General features: G+C 38.6%; 1 protein-coding gene across 4 annotated transcripts in view; it reads right to left on the reverse strand.

The window, feature by feature from the left end:
- Positions 1-26,163, reverse strand: part of NEIL3 (nei like DNA glycosylase 3) — a 476,723-nt gene that overhangs the window by 389,247 nt on the left and 61,313 nt on the right. For all 4 annotated transcript variants that reach the window (XM_060086013.1, XM_060086012.1, XM_060086010.1 and 1 more), the window contains exon 3: positions 6,568-6,671. The gene's annotated coding sequence lies outside the window, so the exon portion shown is untranslated. The remainder of the gene's footprint in view (positions 1-6,567; positions 6,672-26,163) is intronic.

Consider the following 26,163-nt stretch of genomic DNA (forward strand, 5'->3'; position numbering starts at 1 on the left):
ATTCTTCTTGTCTCACAGGTTCAAAATGCATGTGACCCTTTGCTCTGTCCTTCATCCACCACAGGCAGCTTCATTCGGGCTCTCTGGCACATCTGGTCCTTCTTTCTCCCTGTCACTCTCATCAACCCAGTTCAGCCATCCATCATCTAAAGCTCACATGACTGCAATCATCTTCCACCTAGTCTAGATTTCTCAAGTGTCTCACAGTCCAAATGGATCTTATTAGTACTCCTGAATCACAACTCTCATCATATTTTCCCCTCAAATCTAAAACCTTTGATTACTCCTTATTACCTCCTAATTAAAGTCTAAACTCATTCGCCTTGTATTAAGGCACTTTGGAATCTAAAACCAACTTTTCTTTAAAGCTCAATTCCCCAATATTATCTAATACAAACTGTAGATTATGTCTCTTCAAAGTTGCCACATATATTCCCATCACCACGATTTTGCTTATGCTGTTCCTTTTAGTTTGGGTGTGCTCCCACCAAAACACACACACATACACATTCATACACACTATTCCTGTCTCTTGAAATCCTGCCCATCAATTTAAATAGTACCACTTTCTTCATGAACCTTCTCCTCATAGGTACATTACAAAATGTTCTCTTGCTTCTTTGAAGTCAAACAACACTGCTTTATTATTCCCACATTGCTCTAAACTTACAACGAGAAAACCAGGCTTACACGCATTCCCTGTCCATTAGTAATTATATGACCATGGACAATTCATTTGACCTCTCTGAGCCTCAATTTTCACATCTGTAAAATGTAAGGGTTGTAAAACTAGTAAAATATGGCACAGGTAAAGTTTCCATTCATGTAATCGGCATTTGCTGATGACCTTCTTGATGAATCATTGTTAATACATAAGAGGAAATAGTTCTCTATATGAGGCAGAATTTATTTATTTAGGAATCTGGAAAGTAATTTTAACAGATATAATCCAGCAGTTTAAAGTTTATAATAGATAACAGCAGCAAGAAAAGGCGTATCATAATAAATAGTAAGCATCTATTATGTGCTAAGCTCCCTGAAAACAAATAGTTATAAGAAATGGAAACACTACAAGCAAACAATTGTACAACATCTAAAGAAATTTTCTAAAAGCTAGAACACTGCTACATTGCTTAAAATATCTTTTGTTATAGCGAAAGCAAACATTACATATATCTTTGATATAAATATGACACCCAACATCTTGACTTAAAAATGAAAAGGCCGATCTTATTTTGTCTTCATGACGTGAACAAATCCATCAGAGGGATTCTTTAATGGATTGACCAGTTGGTTGGCAACGTGAAAACACAGGCTTGCCTAGACCATAAAATAATTTTCCAAATCAATCAACTTAGTAACAACAAAATCAAACAAGCTAGCAAAAATTTCCAAATGGATGGGTGGAACTCCCACTTTTCAATCTGTTGTTTTGGAACTACAGGCACATACTGTAAGACTTTTAATATCTTGAAATATTTCTTACTTCCACTTAATCAGGGAATGATTTAGAGAAGAAGACAGATTTTATTTTTATGATGGATATTTCTCTGATTTTCTCTAAATTTAGGGGAAAAGAAAAGTGTGCAGCAAGTATAAGGATGATTGAAAAATTGTCAAGGCAAAAAGGAGTTGAAGGAAATAATCTTTTTCTGTAAAGTTTACCTAGTTGGGGTTCAATGGGAACAGAGGAAGAAGCTAAGCGTATAAGCATAAACCAAAGACGCAAAGAAAGCTGGAGATGAGATTCTTGGGTTTAATGTGTAGGCTGAACAGAAATCAAGGCAGAGTCCTGAGGGGAGAGAGGTGGTCAGATTTTTCAATAATGATTCAGTCTACTGGACAAGCCCAATTCATACTCAGAAGTTAATTTATTATACATTTTCCTAGCTTAGTATCTAAAAAGTGCGACTTCTCAAGTTACAAGCTTTGCCAATTCTTTTTTACACTGTTGTTGAAAACTTTACAAACAACAACAAGTTTGGTTAAAATGGATTTATTACAGTTTAAGATCCAATTATTTGAATGAAAAAATCAAAGTAGAGACTAGGGAAGTGAGTGTAAGACAAACAGAGCCTGAACTGACAGTAATTCTAGAAAAACTCATGAGGAGAGACCAAACAAGAGATTAGAAGAAATTAGATCTCCCTGTGAAAAGGTCTTTCTCTTTTAACTAATAAAAATAGTCTTTCAAACAACCTTATTTAAAACTTGAGCTTCCAAGGCTGAGCAGTTTGCCTTTACATCACCTTACATTCATTAACGTTATAAAATCTGGGGAAAGGCATGCCAAAGAAACAATTAGTTTACACACCACTAAACAGAAGGTGGGTGAGCTAATGCAATACCTGTCACTGAAAATGGATCCTGGGCTAAAGTTGATTGCTGTTTTCTTTTGTTTTTCCCTGATAAACTTTTTTTTTCCTGAAAAAAAATTCATAAAAAGTGGGAATTTGATATTTATCTTAAATCTACAGACTTGGCTTGTTCATTAAGGGCATTGAATTTGTTTCCCTGTTAAAACTAACAGTAAAGAGTGATTTCAAAATCTCAAGGAATTAGGATCTTTCTCTAATGTACTGAATGAATCTACCCAGGCGGATTGCAGTTCCTAGTCAATTTCAGTTTACTTTTTGCCTCGGGCAGGTCTCTGCTACTTCTTCTATGATTACAAGCACTGTTGACTTCATGTAAGTTGACTTCAATGTTGTTGACAATGTTTGAAGATTTATGAAAAGTGATCTGGCATCATTATACAGAACTCCCTTTCAAAACTACACTTGTGGAAACAAGTTGTGATTCTTAATCAGGAGGTCCGCTTAATTTAAGACAAACTAAAACACTGGTCTTCCACATCTGCTTAGTCTAATTCACTGACATAAGCCTTCGAGCTCAGTTATTGAGTGCCAAGCTCATGGATGATGTGGCTTGAAGACTAGGTGCCCATGGAATGGATCAACCGTCGTTTCCATCTGGGATCAATGTGACTGGCATTTAATGACCTGGCTTAAAGGTTGACTTCACGATACGAAAAAAGCATATACATTTTAAAGCAGAAATTATTCTTATTGAGCACTAGTTCAATATATAATAATACTTGGATGGCCTTCGATGAAAGTCTATGGCCAAACGCTATAACTTACGTTTCCATAGTTGATTCTATTCTTTGTTGCTTCCAAAATACTTCGCCACGAGCTATCAGAATAGTCTGCCCACAGAAGACGTTTCACATTATTTTCTTCTCTCCCTATTCATCCATTTGAAAACTTACAATGGCTTCTACTTGCTTTATACATGAAGATGAAATTCTACTGCTTTATCACTGACCTTGATAATCCAGCTCCAGCATTTGAGATCATGAATTCAAACTACTTTTACAGACCACACTTCTATCCCATCCAACTCTCTCACTTAGTTGATCTCACTACTGCTGTTCTTGGCTTTTTGAAAACATCTAGTTTCTTTACTGTTTACCTATGGACAAATCCTCTTCTAGTCTTTTAAGTTCCATAAATTATAATTTCAAACACTCTCTTGACTGCTTCCTTTATATTCTTACTCTATTTGTCTTTCATGGGGGTCTATGTGAAAAACCCAAACCTGAATCTATCCACTTCTCCACCTTCCCCACACTGACACCTGGTGTGGATGTCACTTTGGGTTGGGCTCATTCAACACCCATTCACGATTCTCATTTCCCTTTTCTGTTTTTGTTATAGAAAAGTTAGATACTCACTTTCCTGGCTCCTCTTGAATCTATAAGTGTCATATGGCATAACTCTGGCCAGTTAGACATAACATGTAGTTTCTGCTAAAGCTTTTACTTTTTTTTTTTTTTTTTTTTTTGCGGTTCGCGGTCCTCTCACTGTTGTGGCCTATCCCGTTGCGGAGCACAGGCTCCAGACGCGCAGGCTCAGCGTCCATGGCTCATGGGCCCAGCCGCTCCGCGGCATGTGGGATCTTCCTGGACCGGGGCACGAACCCATGTCCCCTGCATCGGCAGGCGGACCCTCAACCACTGCACCACTAGGGAAGCCCAGCTTTGGCTTTTTTGATTAAAAAAAAATTGCCTATACTTCCCTTCCTTCTTCCTCCTATAAATGTGAATGTGATGCCTGGAGTTGCAGCAGCCATCTTTTAACCCTGAGCCAAAGGCCAAGGAAATCACCAAGACACCATTCCTGACCCCAGGGGGATGCTGAATCTACTCCTGCAGCCACCACAGACAGAATTCCTAGTATATGAGGGAAAATAAACGACTATTTCTTTAAGCCACAGTAATTTAGCTTTTTGTTACCTGAAGAAGAAAGTATCTAACTGATAGTTCTGGTCTGGCGAATGAACTATATTATATAAACAAACAAAAAAACCAAATAAATAAAAATAAGCCACCTGCTCAGACTGTTGTCACAATAAAAACATGGACGCTAAGGTCACATGGGTGTTCGGTTCTGCCCAGCACCTCCCTTTCTCTTCTCAGCGTATTTTCAGGTCTCCAGAAGGCTATTTTAACCCTGCCAGTTAATAATTTCCCTTCCTAAGGTACAGAGAAAACAGAAGCTGCCAGTCTTTTCTTGGCCCCCACGGTCCAACCTCTGTCCCTCCTGCTCTGGCCCTCCCAGCCTCACCAACCATGTTTCTGGACACGTCTTGTTTGATCCAGCAAGAGAAGTCCATAACGTTCCTAAAGCTCTCCTTTCCAACGTGCTCTTCAGCCTCTTCTCCCTTTAATCTCAGAGTCCTTTTCCAGAATGCTCCTCAAAGTCTCCTCATCCTGTGTTTATCCCTGTTAATGGTGGTATTTTCCAGGATTCTATCATGTGCCCTCTATTTACTCTCTCTTCCACCCAGATTTTTCTTTGCATCTATATCTGACCACTTACTAGAAAATCCCATTTTGAGGCCTCAAAGATATCATGTCCAAACTTGAAATCCTACCTTCTTGCCTCCAAACCTCCTACTGTGTTTACTGTCTCAGGGAAAGACATCATCCTGTATTCAGTGACTCAGGCTAGAGATGTGGCACCATTTTCCTATCCCTTTATATCCCTCAAACTTCACCTGGACTCCATCATCTAGTCTTGTCTGTTCTACCACCCAAATATCTCAGGATTCTAGACAATTTTCTCTGAACTCTTTGACACTTTTCTCCAACAGACCCTCATCTCTCTCCTAGAATATTACCACAGTCTCTTAACTGGGCATTGTGCCCTACTCTGCTCTCCTGCACCCCCTTTCCTACCATCCCCTCCCCTCTGGCAACCAGCAATCTGTTCTCTGTGTCTATGAGCCTGTTTTCATTTTGTTTTGTTTGCTCGCTGCTTTGTTTTTTTATATTCCACATATATGTGAGATCATAGAGCATTTGTTTTTCCCTGTCTGACTGATTTCACTTAGCATAATACCCTCTAAGTCCATCCATATTGTCTCAAATTTTGACAATTTTTAGTTGCTCTACAGTAAGATTTATTACCCCATTTACATATCATGCATGAGGTTAGAGATCCAACATTGGGATTGAAGCACTGAAAGAGTGTGAGAGAGAGGGAAGCATCTGAGCAAACTTAAAGGTAATAAATCTGGAGTCTCCTGCCCCACCTAAGCCACAGGTGTCAATCACTGAAAGAGATTCCACATATCTATATCTACGCATCAGAAAGATTGATCCTTTATGTCTTATAGTTTCATATTTTGAGCTTAGGAAGAACGGAGGTTAGGAAACAAGAGATAACAAACAATTTCTCAAAAATACCAACCTCAGTCACTTTCAGAATGAGAAATTTCTAAGTGAGCTGGACTAAAATGACATAATGTCATTTAAGGCAGAAAATTTGAAGTCTTGGAAGATTTAATGCATTCAGCTGCATTCTATTATCTCCTGCTTGAGAGTCAGCCCTGTAGACTCCTCTGATATACTCTTCATTACATCCATCACTAAGACCTTGGAAAGAGGCACCCTTGCTATGCTTTTAAATGAATACATTAACTATGTTCCATGACCCAAGAAAAGTATTCCGGAATGCCTGGAATAGAGTGGAATTAATCTTTCACTTACATAGCACTAGCAACTCTTCAAAGTATTTGTACCTTTCAGTACATGTTGATTCATTGGTTATAGGTTTATATACGAAATAAGCCAATAAGTAGGTCTTCACCAGTGTATGCTCAGCACTGTTTGGCACGGCAAACTATACAAGAGAAATAATCAATATAGTGCCTGTTTTTGGAGACACATATGAGAGACTCACATGACACTACTAGAGAATGACCCCAGGCCACATATATTTAAGTGCAAAATGATACAAGGTTATGTATATTTAAAGTGCTTCTCTGAAAGTTCAGAGAACGGAGAGGTCATTCTGAGTGTTCGTACAGAATCACAAAACTTTAGGACTTGTATTTTCTCCATTCTATTTCCAAGATTTTGGATCATCTTTACTATCATTACTCTGAATTCTTTTTCAGGTAGACTGGCTATTTCCCCTTCACTAGTTTGGTCTGGTGGGTTTTTACCTTGCTCCTTCATCTGCTGTGTATTTCTCTGTCTTCTCATTTTGCTTAACTTACTGTGTTTGGGGTCTCCTTTTTGCAGCCTGCAGGTTCACAGTTCCCGTTGTTTTTGCTGTCTGCTCCGAGTGGGTTGGGTTGGTTCAGAAACGTTTAACAAGGACCTAGAAGAACAAAAGGGTAAAAAAAACAATGATGAACAACACAATAAATGAAATTAAAATTTCTCTAGAAGGAATCAATAGCAGAATAACTGAGGCAGAAGAACGGATAAGTGACCTGGAAGATAAAATAGTGGAAATAACTACCACAGAGCAGCATAAAGAAAAAAGAATGAAAAGAATTGAGGACAGTCTCAGAGACCTCTGGGACAACATTAAACATACCAATATTCTAATTATAGGGGTCCCAGAAGAAGAAGAGAAAAAGAAAGGGACTGAGAAAATATTTGAAGAGATTATAGTTGAAAACTTCCCTGATATGGGAAAGGAAATAGTCAATCAAGTCAAGGAAGCAGAGAGAGTCTGATACAAGATAAATCCAAGGAGAAACATGCCAAGACAAATATTAATCAAACTATCAAAAGTTAAATACAAAGAAAAAATATTAAAAGCAGCAAGGGAAAAGCAACAAATAACATACAAGGGAATCCCATTAAGCTTAACAGCTGATCTTTCAGCAGAAAATCTGCAAGCCAGAAGGGAGTGGCAGGACGTATTTAAAGTGATGAAAGGGAAAAACCTACAACCAAGATTACTCCAACCAGCAAGGATCTCATTCAGATTCAACGGAGGAATTAAAACTTTTACAGACAAGCAAAAGCTAAGAGAATCCAGCACCACCAAACCAGCTTCACAATAAATGCTAAAGGAATTTCTCTAGGCAGGAAACACAAGAGAAGGAAAAAACATACAATAACAAACCCACAACAATTAAGGAAATGGTAATAGAACGTACAGATGAATAACTACCTTAAATGTAAATGGATTACATGCTCCAACCAAAAGAAATAGACTGGCTGAATGGATACAAAAAGCAAGACCCATATAGATGCTGTCTACAAGAGACCCACTTCAGACCTAGAGACACATACAGACTAAAAGTGAGGGGACGGAAAAAGATATTCCATGCAAATGGAAATCAAAAGGAAGCTGGAGTAGCGATTCTCATATCAGACAAAACAGACTTTAAAATAAAGACTATTACAAGAGACAAAGACAGACACTACATAATAATTAAATGGTCAATCCAAGAAGAAGATATAATAATTGTAAATAGTTATGCACCCAACATAGGAGCACCTTAATACATAAGGCAAATGCTAACAGCCATAAAAGCGGAAATTGACAGTTACACGATAATAGTAGGGGGCTTTAACACCCCACTTTCACCAATGGACAGATCATCCAAAATGAACATAAATAAGGAAACACAAGCTTTAAATGATACATTAAATAAGACAGACTTAATTGATATTTATAGAACATGCCAACCAAAAACAACAAAATAGACTTTCTTCTAAAGTGCTCATGGAACATTCTCCAGGATAAATCATATCTTGGGGCACAAATCAAGTCTTGGTAAATTTAAGAAAATTGAAATCGTATCAAGTATCTTTTCCAACCACAATGCTATGAGACTAGATGTCAATTACAGGAAAAAATCTGTAACAAATACAAACACATGGAGGCTAAACAATACACTACTAAATAACTAAGAGATCACTGAAGACGTCAAAGAGGAAATCAAAAAATACCTAGAAACAAATGGCAATGAAAACATGATGACCCAAAACCTATGGGTTGCAGCAAAAGCAGTTCTAAGAAGGAAGTTTACAGCAATACAATCCTACCTCAAGAAACAAGAAACATCTCAAATAAACAAACTAACCTTACACCTAAAGCAATTAGAGAAAAAAGAACAAAAAAAACCTCCGAAGTTATCAGAAGGAAGAAATCATAAAGATTGGAACACAAATAAATGAAAAAGAAATGAAGGAAACGATAGCAAAGATCAATAAAACTAAAAGCTGGTTCTTTGAAAAGATAAGCAAAATTGATTCACCATTAGCCAGACTCATCAAGAAAAAAAGGGAGAAGACTCAAATCAACTGAACTAGAAATGAAAAAGCAGAAGTAACAACTGACACTGCAGAAATACAAAGGATCATGAGAGATTAGTACAAGCAACTATATGCCAATAAAATGGACAACCTGGAAGAAATGGAAAAATTCTTAGAAAAGCACAACCTTCCGAGACTGAACAAGGAAGAAATAGAAAACAAAAACAGACCAATCCCAAGCACGGAAATTGAAACTGTGATTAAAAAATCTTCCAACAAACAAAAGCCCAGGACCAGATGGCTTCACAGGTGAATTCTATCAAACATTTAGAGAAGAGCTAACACCTATCCTTCTCAAACTCTTCCAAAATACAGCAGAGGGAGGAACACTCCCAAACTCATTCTACGAGGCCATCACCACCCTGATACCAAACCCAGGAAAAGATGTCGCAAAAAAATGAAAACTACAGGCCAATATCAGTGATGAACATAGATGCAAAAATCCTCAACAAAATACTAGCAAACAGAATCCAACAGCACATTAAAAGGATCATACACCATGATCAAGTGGGTTTATCACAGGAGTGCAAGGATTCTTCAATATATGAAAATCAATCAATGTGATAAACCATATTAACAAATTGAAGGAGAAAAAACATAAGATCATTTCAATAGGTGCAGAAAGGCTTTTGACAAAATTCAACACCCATTTATGATAAAAGCCCTACAGAAACTAGGCATAGAGGGAACTTACCTCAACATAATAAAGGCCATATATGACAAACCCACAGCCAACATCGTTCTCAATGGTGAAAAATTGAAACCATTTCCACTAATCAGGAACAAGACAAGGTTGCCCACTCTCACCACTATTATTCAACATAGTTTTGGAAGTTTTAGCCACAGCAATCAGAGAAGAAAAAGAAAGGGAATCCAAATCGGAAAAGAAGTAAAATTGTCACCGTTTGCACATGACATGATGCTATACATAGAGAATCCTAAAGATGCTACCAGAAAACTACTAGAGCTAATCAATCAATTTGGTAAAGTAGCAGGATACAAAATTAATGCACAGAAATCTCTTGCATTCCTATACACTAATGATGAAAAATCTGAAAGAGAAATCAAGGAAACACTCCCATTTACTACTGCAACAAAAAGAATAAAGTATCTAGGAATAAACCTACTGAAGGAGACAAAAGACCTGTATGCAGAAAACCATAAGACACTGATGAAAGAAATTAAAGATGATACAAACAGATGGAGAGATATACCATGTTCTTGGATTGGAAGAATCAACACTGTGAAAATGACTATACTATCCAAAGCAATGTACAGATTCAGTGCAATCCCTATCAAGCTACCAGTGGCATTTTTCACAGAACTAGAACAAAAAGTTTCACAATTTGTATGGAAACGCAAAAAGACCCCAAATAGCCAAAGCAATCTTGAGAAAGAAAAATGGAGCTGGAGGAATCAGGCTCCCTGACTTCAGACTATACTACAAGGCTACAGTAACCAAGACAGTATGGTACTGGCACAAAAACAGAAATATAGATCAATAGAACAGGATAGAAAGCCCAGAGATAAACCCACGCACATATGGTCACCTTATCTTTGGTAAAGGAGGCAAGAATATACAGTGGAGAAAAGATAGCCTCTTCAATAAGTGGTGCTGGGAAAACTGGACACCTACATGTGAAAGAATGAAATTAGAACACTCCCTAACTCCATACACCAAAATAAACTCAAAATGGATTAAAGACCTAAATGGTAAGGTCAGACACTATAAAACTCTTAGAGGAAAACATAGGCAGAACACTCTATGACATAAATCACAGCAAGATCCTTTTTGACCCACCTGCTACAGAAGTGGAAATAAAAAGAAAAATAAACAAATGGGACCTAATGAAACCTCAAAGCTTTTGCACAGCAAAGGAAACCATAAACAAGACAAAAAGACAACCCTCAGAATGGGAGAAAACATGTGCAAACGAAGCAGCAGACAAAGGATTAATCTCCAAAATATACAAGCAATTCATGCAGCTCAATATCAAAAAACAAACAACCCAATCCAAAAATGGGCAGAAGACCTAAATAGACATTTCTCCAAAGAAGATATACAGATTGCCAACAAACACATGAAAGGATGCTCAACATCACTAATCATTAGAGAAATGCAAATCAAAATTACAATGAGGTATCACCTCACACCAGTCAGAATGGCCATCATCAAAAAATCTACAAACAATAAATGCTGGAGAGGGTGTGGAGAAAAGGGAACACTCTTGCACTGTTGGTGGAAATGTAAATTGATACAGCCACTATGGAGAATAGTATTGAGGTTCCTTAAAAAACTAAAAATAGAACTACCATATGACCCAGCAATCCCACTACTGGGCATATACCCTGAGAAAACCATCATTTAAAAAGAGTCATGTACCACAATGTTCACTGCAGTTCTATCTACAATAGCCAGGACATGGAAGCAACCTAAGCGTCCATCGAAAGATGAATGGATAAAGAAGATGTGGCACATATATACAATGGAATACTACTCAGTCATAAAAAAGAAACGAAACTGAATTCCTTGTAGTGAGGTGGATGGACCTAGAGACTGTCATACACAGTGAAGTAAGTCAGAAAGAGAACAAAAAACACCATATGCTAACACATATATATGGAATCTAAAAAAAAATAAAATTGTTCTGAAGAACCTAGGGGCAGGGAAGGAATAAAGACGCAGACCTAGAGAATGGACTTGAGGACATGGAGAGGGGGAAGGGTAAGCTGGGACGAAGTGAGAGAGTGACATGGACATATATACACTACCAAATGTAGAACAGATAGCTAGTGGAAAGCAGCCCCATGGCACAGGGAGCTCAGCTTGGTGCTTTGTGACCACCTAAAGGGGTGGATAGGGAGGGTGGGAGGGAGACACAAGAGGGAAGGGATATGGGGATATATGTATACGTATAGCTGATTCACTTTGTTATACAACGGCAATTAACACAACATTGTAAAGCAATTATACTCCAATAAGGATGTTAAGGAAAAAAAAGAAATAAACTTTAGGACTTAGAGAAAATCTAATCTGACTTCCTGATTTTACAGATAAATAAGATGAGGCCTAACAAAGGTAAAAGAAAGAGGAGATAAGAAAGGAAATAGCTTTTTTACAAAAAGTATTACATATTCTTTGTACATGTTATTTCACTTAATCCTGGCACCAAGTCTACAAATTTGGTACTACTATACCCATTTTCATAGGAAGTCTATGAGGTTGAGAGATGAATTTTTTGTGTATATGTTCTCAAAATTCAAGAATTCACATTCGGATTCCCTAATTCTAAATCCTGTTTTCTACAGCATGAAAAAAGGTTAAGGCACATATTATGTGCAAGGTACATTCATATATTTTATCTTAATTTTAAAATAAAATAATACCTGCCAATAATATAATATAAAACCTCCCCTGGCTCCCTTCTGTGCTGACTTTTGGGTAGAAATATGCAAATCAGATAGATCTAAAACATATTAAGTACCTATGCATAATTGTAATAGCAAATACTTTTTTTTTATCGCCCATCTTCTAGTTGCTTTGCGTATATTTATTCAGTTAATTAACCATCATAACAATGCTGGGAAGTCTGTCACTTGCGCCCACGTAGGCAATCACTGTATACAGCTACTACTCACTGAGAAAGAAGGGGATAAGAGATTTAGCAAGAGAGTCAAGGGATTTGGTTGCTCTACTAAACAATAATTAAGAAGGGTTCTTTGTTTGGCAAAGGGACTGAGATTCTGCAGAGAAAAAACAGCAAATGAAAAGCAGGGATAAGGAGCTTTACAAGGGCCAGTCATCCTCAAGAACAGAGCAGAGTTCTTGGTAATATTCTCACTGAGATGTTATATTTCCCTTTCTCTCTGCAAGAATAGTGACCAAAATTTCTCTGTAGCAATACCACACACTGAAGCTTTCTGTCCTGTTTGAAGAAAAGTCTTTTTAAGTATTTCAGCAGCAAATTTAAGATTATTGCCTTCACTTAGATCGTTCTGTTTTATCTTACTTTCTTCTTAAATTTCCTATTTCACCCAATTATTGGGAAAAAGATAACCAGTAAATCTTGGATATAGCAATGTAGCAAAGGAGTAATTAAATTGGATTTCATGGTAACAAAAATTGAATTTCTATCTATATTTCCCTTCATTATATACAAGTTAACTGCCAGTGTATTTTGCTATTTACTTGACTACTTGAAAGTTCTCAATAATTAATTTGTATAAAAATTAATAGCTTTCATAATCATCATTACTTATTATGGACTTTACCTCTACAATAACATTTATTATACCTCATTTGACTGATAAAATTCCAATATATGAAGCAGATCCCAAGCCACATTTAGAATGAGTACCTAAATGTGAAAGTGTGTAGCCAGATACTAATGATAAATCTGCATGACATGCCTTGTTCTTGCTCCTGAGATTTAATTTGATGGCACCTATAATATCTCACAATCATTGATCACGCAGAGTAAGCTCAGCTAAGTTAAATTTAAAAAGCATTTAAATAGGCATTCGGCTTATTAGTTCCAAATGTCAAGCTGAAGTCAAAGGCAAATAGTAGGTTTTCACCACTTAACTAGACTAAGCCACACTTTGGTATAGATCAAGTTATTGTACTTATATTCTGTTTTTACTTTGAAGAGTCCAAGAATCTGTTCAGGAGACAGAAAAATAGCAAATTCAAGGATTGAAACAAAAAAGCATTATTTTTATAAACAGCTTTTTAAAGTTAAAATTGAAATGCAATAAATGGTACCTGTTTAGGTGTACAATATGACACATTTTAGTATAAGTATATGCCCATGAAACCATCACCAAAATCAAGAAAATAAATATATCTTTCACTCCCCAAATCTTCCTGTGCTTCTGATGAATTGTTACCTCCTGCCCCTCTCCACTCCACCACCACCCCTCCCTGGTCCCCGGACAACCTCTAATCTGCTGTTTGTCACTAAACTTTACCTTGCATTTCCTAGGATTTTATATTAATTGAATTATAAAATGTGTACTTTTTGTGACCTAGGTTCTTTCACTCAGGATGATTATTTTGAGATTAACTTGTTAGAGTGTATATCAGCAGTTCATTCTTTTTTATTGCTAAGAAGTAATCTGTTGTGTGGAGTTATAATCAGTTATAACTGAGGGACATTTGGGTTGTATCCAGGTTTTGGTTATTACAATGAAGTTGCTATGAACATTCATGTGCAGCTCTTAGTAGGAACATATGCTTCCTTTCCCTTGAGGAAATACTTAGGAATGGAATTGTTGGATCATATGATAACTGTATGCATCACCATCAAGTGTTTTACAAATGTGTTATATCATTTCACATTCCCACCAGCAGTATGTAAGAGTATCAACTATTTGAAAAATATCATTTCTTGAAGCAGTAGGACTGGGGACAGTCCTATAAGCTATTTTTCAGCCAGAAAATTCTCAGCTCACAGAGAATGTCACTAGGTCTTTGTCACAAGGCCCCCTCCATCGACCCTCTCACCACATGTCAGCCCACTTCCCCAAGGCCAGCAATCGAATCCTTCTCAGGCTTTGAATCCCTGACTAAGGCTGGGTACTACCTCTTTTGAGTCTCACCTGATTAGGTCTGACCTACCCAGGGTAATCTCCCTTATGATTACTTCGAAGTCACCTGACTTGAAACCTGAACCACATCTGCAAAATCCCTTCACCTATGTCATATAACGCAAACTAATAATAGGAGGGAAATAAATCACATTCTTCCCTGTCCCCTCAGAAAAGAGAAAATCATTGGAACTAAAAGTCCTTTGACAAGATAAATAAAATTGATAAAATTCTAATCAGATTGATCAGTAAAAAAAAAAGGCAAAATAAAAAATTACAAATATCAGGAATGAGAGAGATGACATCATTGCAGAGCCTACCTATAATATAGCATTAGAATGGTAGGGAAATATTATGAATAATAGGTCTAGCTTTTTCATCCAACCTGACAAACTCTGACTTTGATTTCTAGTATTTAGACCAACTGTATTTAGTGTGATTATTAATATGGTTAAGTTTAAATCTATCACTTTGCTATTTGCTTTCTATTCTTCTGTCTTTTATTCCTTCTTTCCATCTTTCCTGCCTCCTTTCAGATTAATTAAATATGTTTTATGATACCATTTTATCTCTTGTGTTTGGTTATTTCAGGGGTTGTTTTAGGATTTATAGTATACATCTATAGCTTATAGTCTACCTTCATGAGATATTATACCATTTTACATTTAGCCTAAAAATCTTAGTATTTTCTCTCTTAACTTTTGTGCTATTGTTGGCATATGTTTTAATCCTGTGTGTGTGTATCAATATTTTTTATCCATTCACTTGTTGACAGATACTTAGGCTGTTTCTATATCTTGGCTATTATGAATAATGCTGCCGCAAACATGGAAAAGAAGACACTTCTTTGAGATATAGATTTCATTTCTTTTGGATATATACCCAGGAGCGGGACTGCCAGACCATATGGTAACTCTATTTTTAATTTTATGAAGAATTTCCATACTATCTTCCATACTTGAGGTTAATTCATATTCTTAGGTATATGAGTTTACAGTTTTATAAAATTTGGAAATTTTTCAACCATTAATTCTTTGAACAGTTTTCTGCCCCACACCCTTCTCTTCTTCAGGAACTCTAACCATGTGTACTTAAAACTGTCCTACAGCTTACTGATGCTGTGTTTATTTTTTTTCACTCTATGTATTTGTTTTGAGTAGATTCTATTGCTATGTCTTCAAGTTTACTAATCTTTTATTCTGAAAAGCTTAGTCTACCCTTAATCCTCTGCAGGGTAATGTTTATGTCATCATAACTTTTTTATAACTGCCATTTCTATACTTAACTTTCAAATACAGTATATATGAATATATTATACAAATATAATATAAATACAATAACTTTAATATCCTCCTGCTAGTTATATAATGTCTCTGTCAGTTCCCAGTCACTTTTGATCAACTGATTCTTCTTTTTAACATTTAACATGCCAGGTAATTTTTTATGGCCAGAGATTGTGATTTTATCTTACTGAGAGCTAGACATTTTTATAATCCTATAAATGTGCTTTATTATGGAACACAGTTAGTTACTTGGAAACAGTTTGATCCTTTCAGGTTTTGTTTTTAAGATTTTTTTTCCAGGGGAATAGAGCTGTGCTTAGTCCAGGACTAAATTATTCACGCTACAGAGGCAAGGCTTTTTTGTGTACTCTGCCCAATGCCCCATAAATCTTGACGTTTCCAGCTTGCTTGGTGCAGCAGTTACTATTCCAGCCCCTTCAGTTCTTTTCATGACCCTTCCCCTAGACCCCAAAAGTCTGCTCACATGTAGGCACACTCTGATCAGTATTCTGTTGAATACTCAAGGGAGAACTACCCAGGTTTCCAGAGTTCTTTATCTGCTCAGTTCTGTTCTCCCTGGTAAATATTCTGTTTCAAAACTCTAGGTACCTTGCTTTCCATGGTCTCGTAACTTGGTCTCCTCAACTCAGGGGCTCCACAGGGTTCTGCCTGGGTTTCCCCTCCTTGCACTGCAAATGGAAACTCAATCACAGCAATACACTGAGTTAATCGTTTGTTTCCTGTCTCTCAGAAATCACTGTCTCTTGTCTGATGTCCAGTGTCTTGCAAAGCATTTTTTCATACATTTTTCCCATTTAATAGTTGTTTTAGGCAGGAGGGAAAATTCAGTCCTTGTTATTGCATCTTGACAAGAAGTGGCAATCACGAGCTTTATTAGTGTTATTGTTTTTAATGACATGAGTATCCAAGTAAGAGCCATCAAAATGGTCCATCATCAACCATTTTCCTCAAATAGAAAAAGGAGTACATGATGTCTAATTTAGTTCTAATTTCTACAGACTGCAGCTGGAAGGAATGTAAAGTATGTATGTATGTATGTACGTATGTATGTATGTATTAATCTTATATCCCCAGTGTCATATATGTTCTGCATATTCTAACTCCCCAGGAAAATCTCTGGGAAAGGGAACAGCTGGCAGGATACAATTCAAGTATTCTTAAATCCTGGCCATCACTGTTTAAATACCCTCAAAGCCCATCTCACAAACCTTACATTATAACATACATTTTTTACCCCTCCCAATTATTCTGAGAGGTTGAATTCCATCTTTACAAAAGTTATGTATATATTTGTCATGTTTCTTAATCTTTTTCATTCTCACTTCATCACTTATAAAAAATAGCAAAAACAGGGCCTCCCTGGTGGCGCAGTGGTTAAGAGTCCGCCTGCCGATGCAGGGGATACGGGTTCGTGCCCCGGTCTGGGAGGATCCCATATGCCGCGGAGCGGCTGGGCCCGTGAGCCATGGCCACTGGGCCTGCGCATCCGGAGCCTGTGCTCCGCAACGGGAGAGGCCACAACAGTGAGAGGCCCGCATACAGCAAAAAGAAACAACAACAAAAAAAAAAAATAGCAAAAACAGAGCAATATAGCATGCTATGAATTCAATTATATATGTAAAACATCACATACATTATGTGAAATTGATGTGATAGCTACTTAATACTATTATTTCCCGATTGTACTTCACCCTGAGAACAAATTGTTAATATTAGCAGAAGTCACAATACTTATGCCTGTTTTTGTTCCTCATACCAGGAAAGCCTTTGAGATTCAATTTTACTAAAGGTTTCACAGTCTTCCTTTTGTCAGTTTTCAATATAACTGTGAAGGTTTCTAGTTTGCTGCATGCAACTCAAACAATGTTGTATGAAGACTCAGCTTAATTACCTTTTAGGGTAATTAGAAAAGACATAAAATAAAACTATGTGTGCATAGCATCTTAGATAAATTATATCCTAAATAACAAGGTAGAATAATCCATGTTTGACACACTAGTAACAGCTAGATCATAAGATTCTGACGGTGTGCTTTTGACAAATACATATTTCACTTTGCAAATAAACTACTGAGAAGATTCTATATGGCAAAGTAGCTCTATGCTGACTTCAACCTTTCTTTTTTTTTTTTTTTTTTTTTTTTTTCCTTTTTGTGTTATGTGGGCCTCTCACTGTTGTGGCCTCTCCCGTTGCGGAGCACAGGCTCCGGACGCGCAGGCCCAGCGGCCATGGCTCACGGGCCCAACCGCTCCGCGGCATATGGGATCCTCCCAGACCGGGGCACGAACCCGTATCCCCTGCACCGGCAGGCGGACTCTCAACCACTGCGCCACCAGGGAGGCCCAACTTCAACCTTTCTAAGTGTCTGCTTCCTAATACTTACCTTCCTCACATGCTAGACCATAACTGGGATAAAGCCTTCATACGATACTTAGGTCTTGACTGGTTAAAATCTGATTCACTGGCATAGTATCTGATTAATATCCTAATGGGAATTAAAACTTATACCCCGAGAACACTGTTTACCTCTCATCCTCTCAACAGTGGGGAGTCTTCTCTCATATCCACATACCATAGGATCTGAAAGTGGGAAAGATGCCTCCTGGCTGCTTGTTGCCTGCAGACTATTTAGTGTCCTTCCTGTTTTAAGAGTCTCGATGGTTTTGAAGCAATTCTGCCAGCCTATGTCACTCAGTTCTTTTTACGGCCAGCTACAGAGGTTGCTCGGCACTTTCTCTGCTTTACTGTTTCCCCAATAACTTCAGTTTGGGGTACTTCAATACATGTAGATGACTGAGCCCAAACTCTGGCCTCTGTCTCCCATGACCTTCTCAGTTTTGATGGGCATTTCCCCAGTTTATATTTCACAGGCCACTATAACAAGTATTTATATGCGTAACCATTGAAATTTACCTTATCACCCCTCCGTCACCATCACCTGGAAAATTACTGCTTTGCACAAATTCAAACCACTTCTCCACTTGCTCTGTGCCTAGACCCAAACACCTAAAGCCAAACGTATTGACTGACCCACTTTAAATTAATGATCACAGATTTAACCGGACTCGCAGCGCGGTCTACAATGAACTTTCCCTCATTGATTCAGTCTTTCACGCTCTGAGATGACTCTATTGTACCTTCTCTTTTTTCCCCTCAAACTATCAGCATCCCTCCTCACACTGATGGCTTCTGTTCTTTATCTTTAAGCAAACAGCACTATTTAGAAACTAAGTGCTTCAGCTTCACACTAACTCCTTCTGGAATCAGCCTCCAACTTCTCTCCTGTTACTCTACCTGTCCCCTGGCAACATCCAACGCATATTTAGCACTTAATGTGTACTAAGAGCGATCCACATATTTTACCTACATAAATTTACTGAAGCCTGCAATAATACTATAAGCTCAATGCTATAATTATCCCTATTTTACAGATAAGGAAACTGAGGAACATAGGGATTAAGTAATTTGCCAAAAGGTTGCACAGCTAGTGAACCAAGGAACTGGAATTGGAAATCATTAATAGACAATTTTTAGAGCAGTTTTAGGTTTATAGACAATCAAGCAGAAGATACAGAGATCACCCACATTCCGCCTTTCCCTCCAACACAGACACACACACACACACACACACACACACAGTGTCCCCTATTAACAACTTTCATTTATTCATGTGGTATGTTTGTTAAAATTGATGAACCAATATTGAGACATTATTATCAACTGTATAGTTGATAAACTCCATAGTTTCGAGTTCACCGTTTGTGTTACACAGTTCTACAGGTTTGGACAAATGAATAAAGTCATGTATTCACTATCACAGTATCTTACAGAATAGTTTCACTGCCCTAAAAATCCCCTGTACTCCACCTCTTCACCCCTCCCTCCCCCTGCCCCGAATTCCTATCATCCCTAGAGGTTTGTCTTCTCCAGGATGTAATATAGTTGGAATCACACAGGATATAGACTTTCAAACTGGCTTCTCTTACTTAGAAGTATGCTTTCTAGGTTCCTCTATATTTTTTCATGGCTTGATAGTTCATTACATTCTTTGCCAAATAATATTCAATATTCCATTGTATAAATATACTACAGTTTATTTACCCATTCACCTACTGAAAGGTATCTTGGTTGCTTCCAAATTTTGGCAGTTAGGAACAAAACTGCCATAAACATCTGTGTACAGGTTTTTATGTGAACATAAGATTTCAATTTCTTTGGGTAAATACCAAGGAGTATGATTGCTGCATGGCATGTCAAGAGTATGTTTAGTTTTGTAAGAAACTGCCAGACTGTCTTCCAAAGTGGCTGCACCATTTTGCATTCCCACCAGCAGTGACTGAGATGTTCCACATCCTCATCAGCATTTGGTGTTGTCAGTGATTTGCATTTTAGCCATTTTAGCCATTCTAATAGGTGTGCACTGGCATCTCACTGTTGTTTTAAAAAAACTGGGATTTTAAAGTAGCCCATCTGACACCAGAGTCCGTAGTGTTTAGCTACTCTACTGTTCCTGTCTAACACCAAATCCCTAACTTGTGGACTAGAGCCCATGCCTTCCTATCAAACCAAGGGCTATGCTCCATCCTGCAACATCATTTTCTCCCTTTTTACTGGACCATTCCCTTCAGCATATAAACATGCCTTAATCTCTTTTATCTTAACAAGAAAACCCTTAGGCTTCAGACAGACTGGGACCTGGGACCCTTTGCTATAGTGCTTGTACCTGGACACACCTCTCCTCAAGCAATGAAATACAAAGATACAAAATACAAGCTCTAAGGGACTAAAAATAACTGTGTGCACGTGCAGTTGGGGCAAATTATGGACAAAAAGACCAAAAACCCAAATGCCACTTCTGAAGAGCTGGGAGCAAAAACAGGGGGTCTGGAGCAAAAGCAGGGCACTGCACATGCCCCCTGCACACCCCACCACCTAAGGGGCGGGCAGACCACCTGAGCCACCCCTCCAGTCCAACCCCCCAGCACACCCCTACCCTCACCCCATATAAGGCAGCAGCTCAACACCCCTCAGGGAGCTGAGCCAGCAAGGGAACCTGCTCCTTGTTCTCTTTCTCCCCTGCTGCAGCAGGGGCCCTAATAAAGCCTTGCCTGAATTTCTTGTCTGGCCTCTTATCCATTTCTATTGATTAAGGAGGCCAAGAACCCTGGTTAGTAACAGGCTCTCTACCCTTTCCTGGATCTCTGTTCCCCTTCATGGCAACCTTCTCAAAATATTTCTTCTTACTTGTTCTTTATGTTCCTTCACTCAATTCTCTTGATATTATGCTTCCTGTTTGTATCATTTCTCTGACTGTTAATGTCGTCGATAATTTCCACTTAACTCTCCGCATCATCTGACATACCGGATTCCCCATATATCCTTGTAACACTTTTCCGCCTGGTTTCTGGGATACCATACTTTTTCATTTATCTCCTACTACGTTGGTCCATTGCAACCACGTTGTGTTTCTGAATTCTTCTCAAGTCCTAACGTTTCAGTGTTTGGGAGTCCCCCATCTCAGCCCTTGGTTCCGTCTTCATTTGTATACTCCGCCTCCCAGGTAATGATATCTATTTCCGTGGTTTTAAATACTACCTGTAATCTGATGATTCACAAGTATAACATATATCTCCAACCTTTCCACAGGCCCTCAGATCAGAGTCTTACATCAAACTGAACAGCTGACATGTTTACCCGGATGTGAATCTAATACTTACAAAGCCCCAAATTGAATTCTGTTTCCCATCCCTGTCAAAACTTGCTTCCCGCACAGTGTTCCTCGCTTCAATATGTGAACCACCATTCACCCTGATGCTTCTGCCAAACATTCGAGCCATCCTTTATTCCTTCCTCTCTTTGTCTCACATTCAACACCCAAGTTAAAACCAATTCTGTTGGGTTAGCCTTCAAAATATATCTTAAATCCAACAATGTCTCACCATATCGACTACTAGTGCCTTCAGATTCTCCACGCTCCACGACTTCCAGGACACCATTCGCTTGGGATGCAATGAGAATTTTGCCCTAGAGTTTGCCCAGTGTAATGGCCTTGACAGTTCCTGCCACCCTCATCTCTTGCATTGACATTACAATAGCTTCCCTGCAGTGTTTGCTTCTTGAGGAAGGCAAAGCATAGAGTAAGAAGGATTGGTAACTCACACATTCTTCATCCTATCACTGCGGTAAGTTCTCCATTGGTGATGTGTTTCCCAGACTGCATCCCTTGACTCACTACTCCTGAGAGATGCTCTTCAATGAAGGGTTTCATGGCCAAATAAGTTTGAACATGACCCCCAAGTATATCCCCCCTCAGGAAGATTCACAAAGTAGTTTAGCCTTTATAGTCTTTGAAAAAGCTTGCAGGAAGGGAGCACGTTTAAATTTAAGTAACTTTTCCTAATCTGATTCATGACAGAACATTTTTCCTCATCTTATCAGGTAAGGAGGAATGTTTATACCTCCCTCCTCAGCTGTTCTTTTAAGAACAACCATAGTTTCACTGTTCACTGAAGTGAACACATTTAACAAGCATTTCTTCACCTTATTTTCTCCTCTCCTTGGATGTTACAGCCTCAGATACACAAAATCTGACTTGTATTAGTACTATGGTTATTTTACCTGAAAATTAGGAAATAGGCTCCAGGCTGGCTTCTTTTTTAATTTCCTGACTGATGAATCAGTAAGAAAAACAGTGGATCCTTTTCTTCTTCCTGTTTCCATCTGTTAGCTCTACCTGAGCCATATTTTCCAAAGTGCTGGCTCTGGGAGAGGGAGACCGGATTCCCTCCGCCTCTCTGTCTCAGCTTCTTCATTGGGCCCATGACAGGTAAATCAAGTCAAGCTTGCACATGTGGGCTCACACGTCTTAAAGAATGAGAAGGGGGCTTCCCTGGTGGCGCAGTGGTTGAGAGTCTGCCTGCCGATGCAGGGGACGTGGGTTCGTGCCCCGGTCCGTGAAGATCCCACATGCTGCGGAGCGGCTGAGCCCGTGAGCCATGGCCGCTAAGCCTGCGCATCCAGAGCCTGTGCTCCGTAACGGGAGAGGCCACAGCAGTGAGAGGCCCGCGTACCGCAAAAAAAAAAAAAAAAAAAAAAGAATGAGAAGGGAGTAAATCCCCAGTTAGACTTCAGGTTGAAATCATAGCCTCCAACATATTTTGCCCCAAACCCCGAACTGTGAGACAGTTTCATGCTGTGAGCCGTCGCTCTCTATTAGTTCTAAATGTCTGTCACTCCTATGAATGTGTACCCTAACAGTTAAACCCTGATGAGAGGTGAGTCTTACAATATCCCATAAGCTTAGGAAACACTTGTTATTAGTAAACTCTTATGTCAGATATTATACCTTATCTTAAATTTAACCCACTGTTTGTTACTTTTCTTTGAGATGTCAACATTTAAACCCCCTCTCTATTCAAAGAAGGAAATGATGTGTTCCTGATCAAAAGAGTCTCAAGGGCCTCCCTGGTGGCGCAGTGGTTAAGAGTCCGCCTGCCGATGCAGGGGATACGGGTTCGTGCCCCGATCTGGGAGGATCCCATATGCCGCGGAGCGGCTGGGCCCGTGAGCCATGGCCGCGGGGCCTGCGCATCCGGAGCCTGTGCTCCGCAACGGGAGAGGCCACAACAGTGAGAGGCCCGCATACCGCAAAAATAAATAAATAAATAAATAAATAAATAAATAAATTAAAAAAAGAGTCTCAAGCAGTTTGATATAATGGATAAGAGGATGGAGGCCACAAAATGGCATTTAAACAATATTGTCAAAAATACAGGTATGCAGAATTTATGCTAGCTCTGATTTCAAATATTTCTCATTCCTTAGGAACTAGTGATATTTTTGTAGCATCTTGGGGGAGAAGAGAGAACCTGATACATTTTACTTGCCCCAGAAGATTATCATTAGCAAAAAAGAACTTCCTTTACCTAAATAAGATGCAAACAAAATAAATTCTTGTACACATCTATTTAGAAAGTTGTTTAATTTATTAGATCACTAAAGTGGGATTTTGAGCTGTTAAGTGTGGAAAATTATAGTCAATTAAATTTTCATTTAGAAATTTTCAACTATGCCTTTGAACATAAGGCTGAACACATAAACCTTCATGTTTTCTTCCTTCCCAAGACTTTAAGACCTATCACCACTTAAAATATTCTTTTCTTTTCTACTCTAGAGAAAGAAATGTAGTTATCTGCAGTACATTACAAGTGAACCAAGTTGTATAAATTATTTGCTATTTAAAACACCTGCATTTTAAAAATAATAATTAATTTAAATCATCCTCTTTCCTTCTGTCATGTTAGTTGTAGTAGCTTTGTAGGGATTCTTGGTTGAATCGAGTAATCTAGTTCTCACGTGGTTTTCTCAGACTTTTTAGCAAAATCCTCTTAGTCCTTTCACTTTCAGGTATCCTGGGACTCGATGTGACAGGGAGGTTGTTTGCAGCCAGCCTTATCTTTCCTATTGATTCACTGTGCAGCTTCTAGTAAACCAGTACAAACCTAGCTGTGTCAATGGACTCATCAATACAATTGCGATGCTATCCTCCCATACTAGCCTACGAAATATTTCGCCGTCACAGGTTAATTGAGGGAGGCGTGTAGGATGTTGAACATAGCTGTTTCTTTTTCTTCCTTCCCGTCCCTGTCCCGCCCCACATGCTACCTTAAAGCAACGTGTACTTTCCTCCTGATTGTTCCTCGGCCCACTCATCCAATCTTTCTCTAAGATAAACCCTTCTTTTCTGACGCCAAAAACAGCAATAAAGGAAAAACTTCTTTTTCGAATAGTTTTTTCTTTTGAATCAACAATTCAGCCATTATAGGTTGAAAGAAAACTACTAGTTCCCACTCAATTAAAACAAATGTATAGCAAATTGATACTGAATTTTAGATATAATAGTTCTGGTGATTTTATCACTGAGAATTGTGAAGTGACTACATTTTAATGAAATAGCTCTTCAGTCAGGAAAGGAACATTAAAACAGGAGTTTCACTAAAATATGTTCAGTGTTCTTTTGTACTACAGTTTTGGCACATCGGATGTAAGATGACTTCTCAAGCATTATTTGAACTGGTAAATAAGGCTTCCCTGAGAAGCTCATTCCCATTTAAATCAAAGCCAGGACAACATCACCCCACCTTATTTGCAAGGCCTGGCGGGACCTTTAAAGCTTCTGGTGTTTATGGCTGAGTCTCCACTGTTAAGTCATTTGCTGGAGGAAGTTACCTATTGCCTGGAGAGCAAAGGCCCTGATGTCACTTGAACCAGAAAAAAGAAATGTTTTCCCCAAGAAATAATCTAATGCTCACATGATCACATGAGCATCAGATGATTTACTGCTCACATGAGATTTAGCAGTAAATTTAATATTTTTGGTTTAAGATGTGGAATCCCTTCACTCAAAGAAAATCTTCCTATCTAAGTTTGGCTAGTATACATAGGAATATGAGGAATAGGTGACTGAGAAAGTTCTAATCAAATTAGGACTGAATTTGAAGGCAACTAATGCTGGAGGAATACATAAGGAGAAAGAATGAGCAAGAAATGATGACGCCATTTTATGAAGTTCTTGGCTGTTGCGTTATCTTAAATAAATTGCTTATTAGTATTATTTTAGCCATACTAAGTAAAATGCTCACCATTAAGTACACATCCTCTAAGGACAAAAGGGAATACTGTCATTGTTGAAATGATTAACGAGGTTGCTTTGTAGCTTCTGATAAGAATAATGGTTTTGGTATATATATATACACACACATACACACACACACACATACAATTTAAACATCATGTATTAGGACATATGTGAATATATGGTATGTGACCACTGCAGAGATTACACAGAACATACTCTACTCATTAGTATACACATGTGACCTTTGTTTAGCTCCTGCATTTCCCACTTATTTCAAATATTAAAAATCTAGAGCTTTTTTGTAATGAAATACAAAGCAAGAGTGTTATGATGATTAAGTTTTAATTTAATAATCTTGAACAGAAATTTATTTTTAAATGTCTTGCATCTTGAGCTACATTTTAGCTGCATTGCATCAGGAAAAACAATAATAAACAAAACATAATAATCAATAATAAACAAAAACAAAACAAGAGGCAGCAAAAAAGTCCAGCACAGTAGAACTGAGCTCAGATGTCAATGTCTCTTAGGAGGATTAAAAGTAGATGCGGAGGGGGGCTTCCCTGGTGGCGCAGTGGTTGAGAATCCGCCTGCCGATGCAGGGGACACGGGTTCGTGCCCCGGTCTGGGAAGATCCCACATGCCGTGGAGCGGCTAGGCCCGTGAGCCATGGCCGCTGAGCCTGTGCGTCTGGAGCCTGTGCTCCGCAACGGGAGAGGTCACAACAGTGAGAGGCCTGCGTACCGAAAAAAAAAAAAGTAGATGCGGAGGGATTTCCCTGGTGGCACAGCGGTTAAGAATCCGCCTGCCAATGCAGGGGACACGGGTTCTAGCCCTGGTCCGGGAAGATCCCACATGCTGTGGAGCAACTAAGCCCGTGCACCACAACTACTGAGCCCACGCTCTAGAGCCCATGAGCCACAACTACTGAGCCCACGTGCCACAACTACTGAAGACCATGCACCTAGAGCCTGTGCTCCACAATGAGAAGCCCGTGCACCACA

Source organism: Mesoplodon densirostris, chromosome 20, assembly GCF_025265405.1.
Source record: "Mesoplodon densirostris isolate mMesDen1 chromosome 20, mMesDen1 primary haplotype, whole genome shotgun sequence".
In the NCBI taxonomy this organism is placed as follows: Eukaryota; Metazoa; Chordata; class Mammalia; order Artiodactyla; family Ziphiidae; genus Mesoplodon; species Mesoplodon densirostris.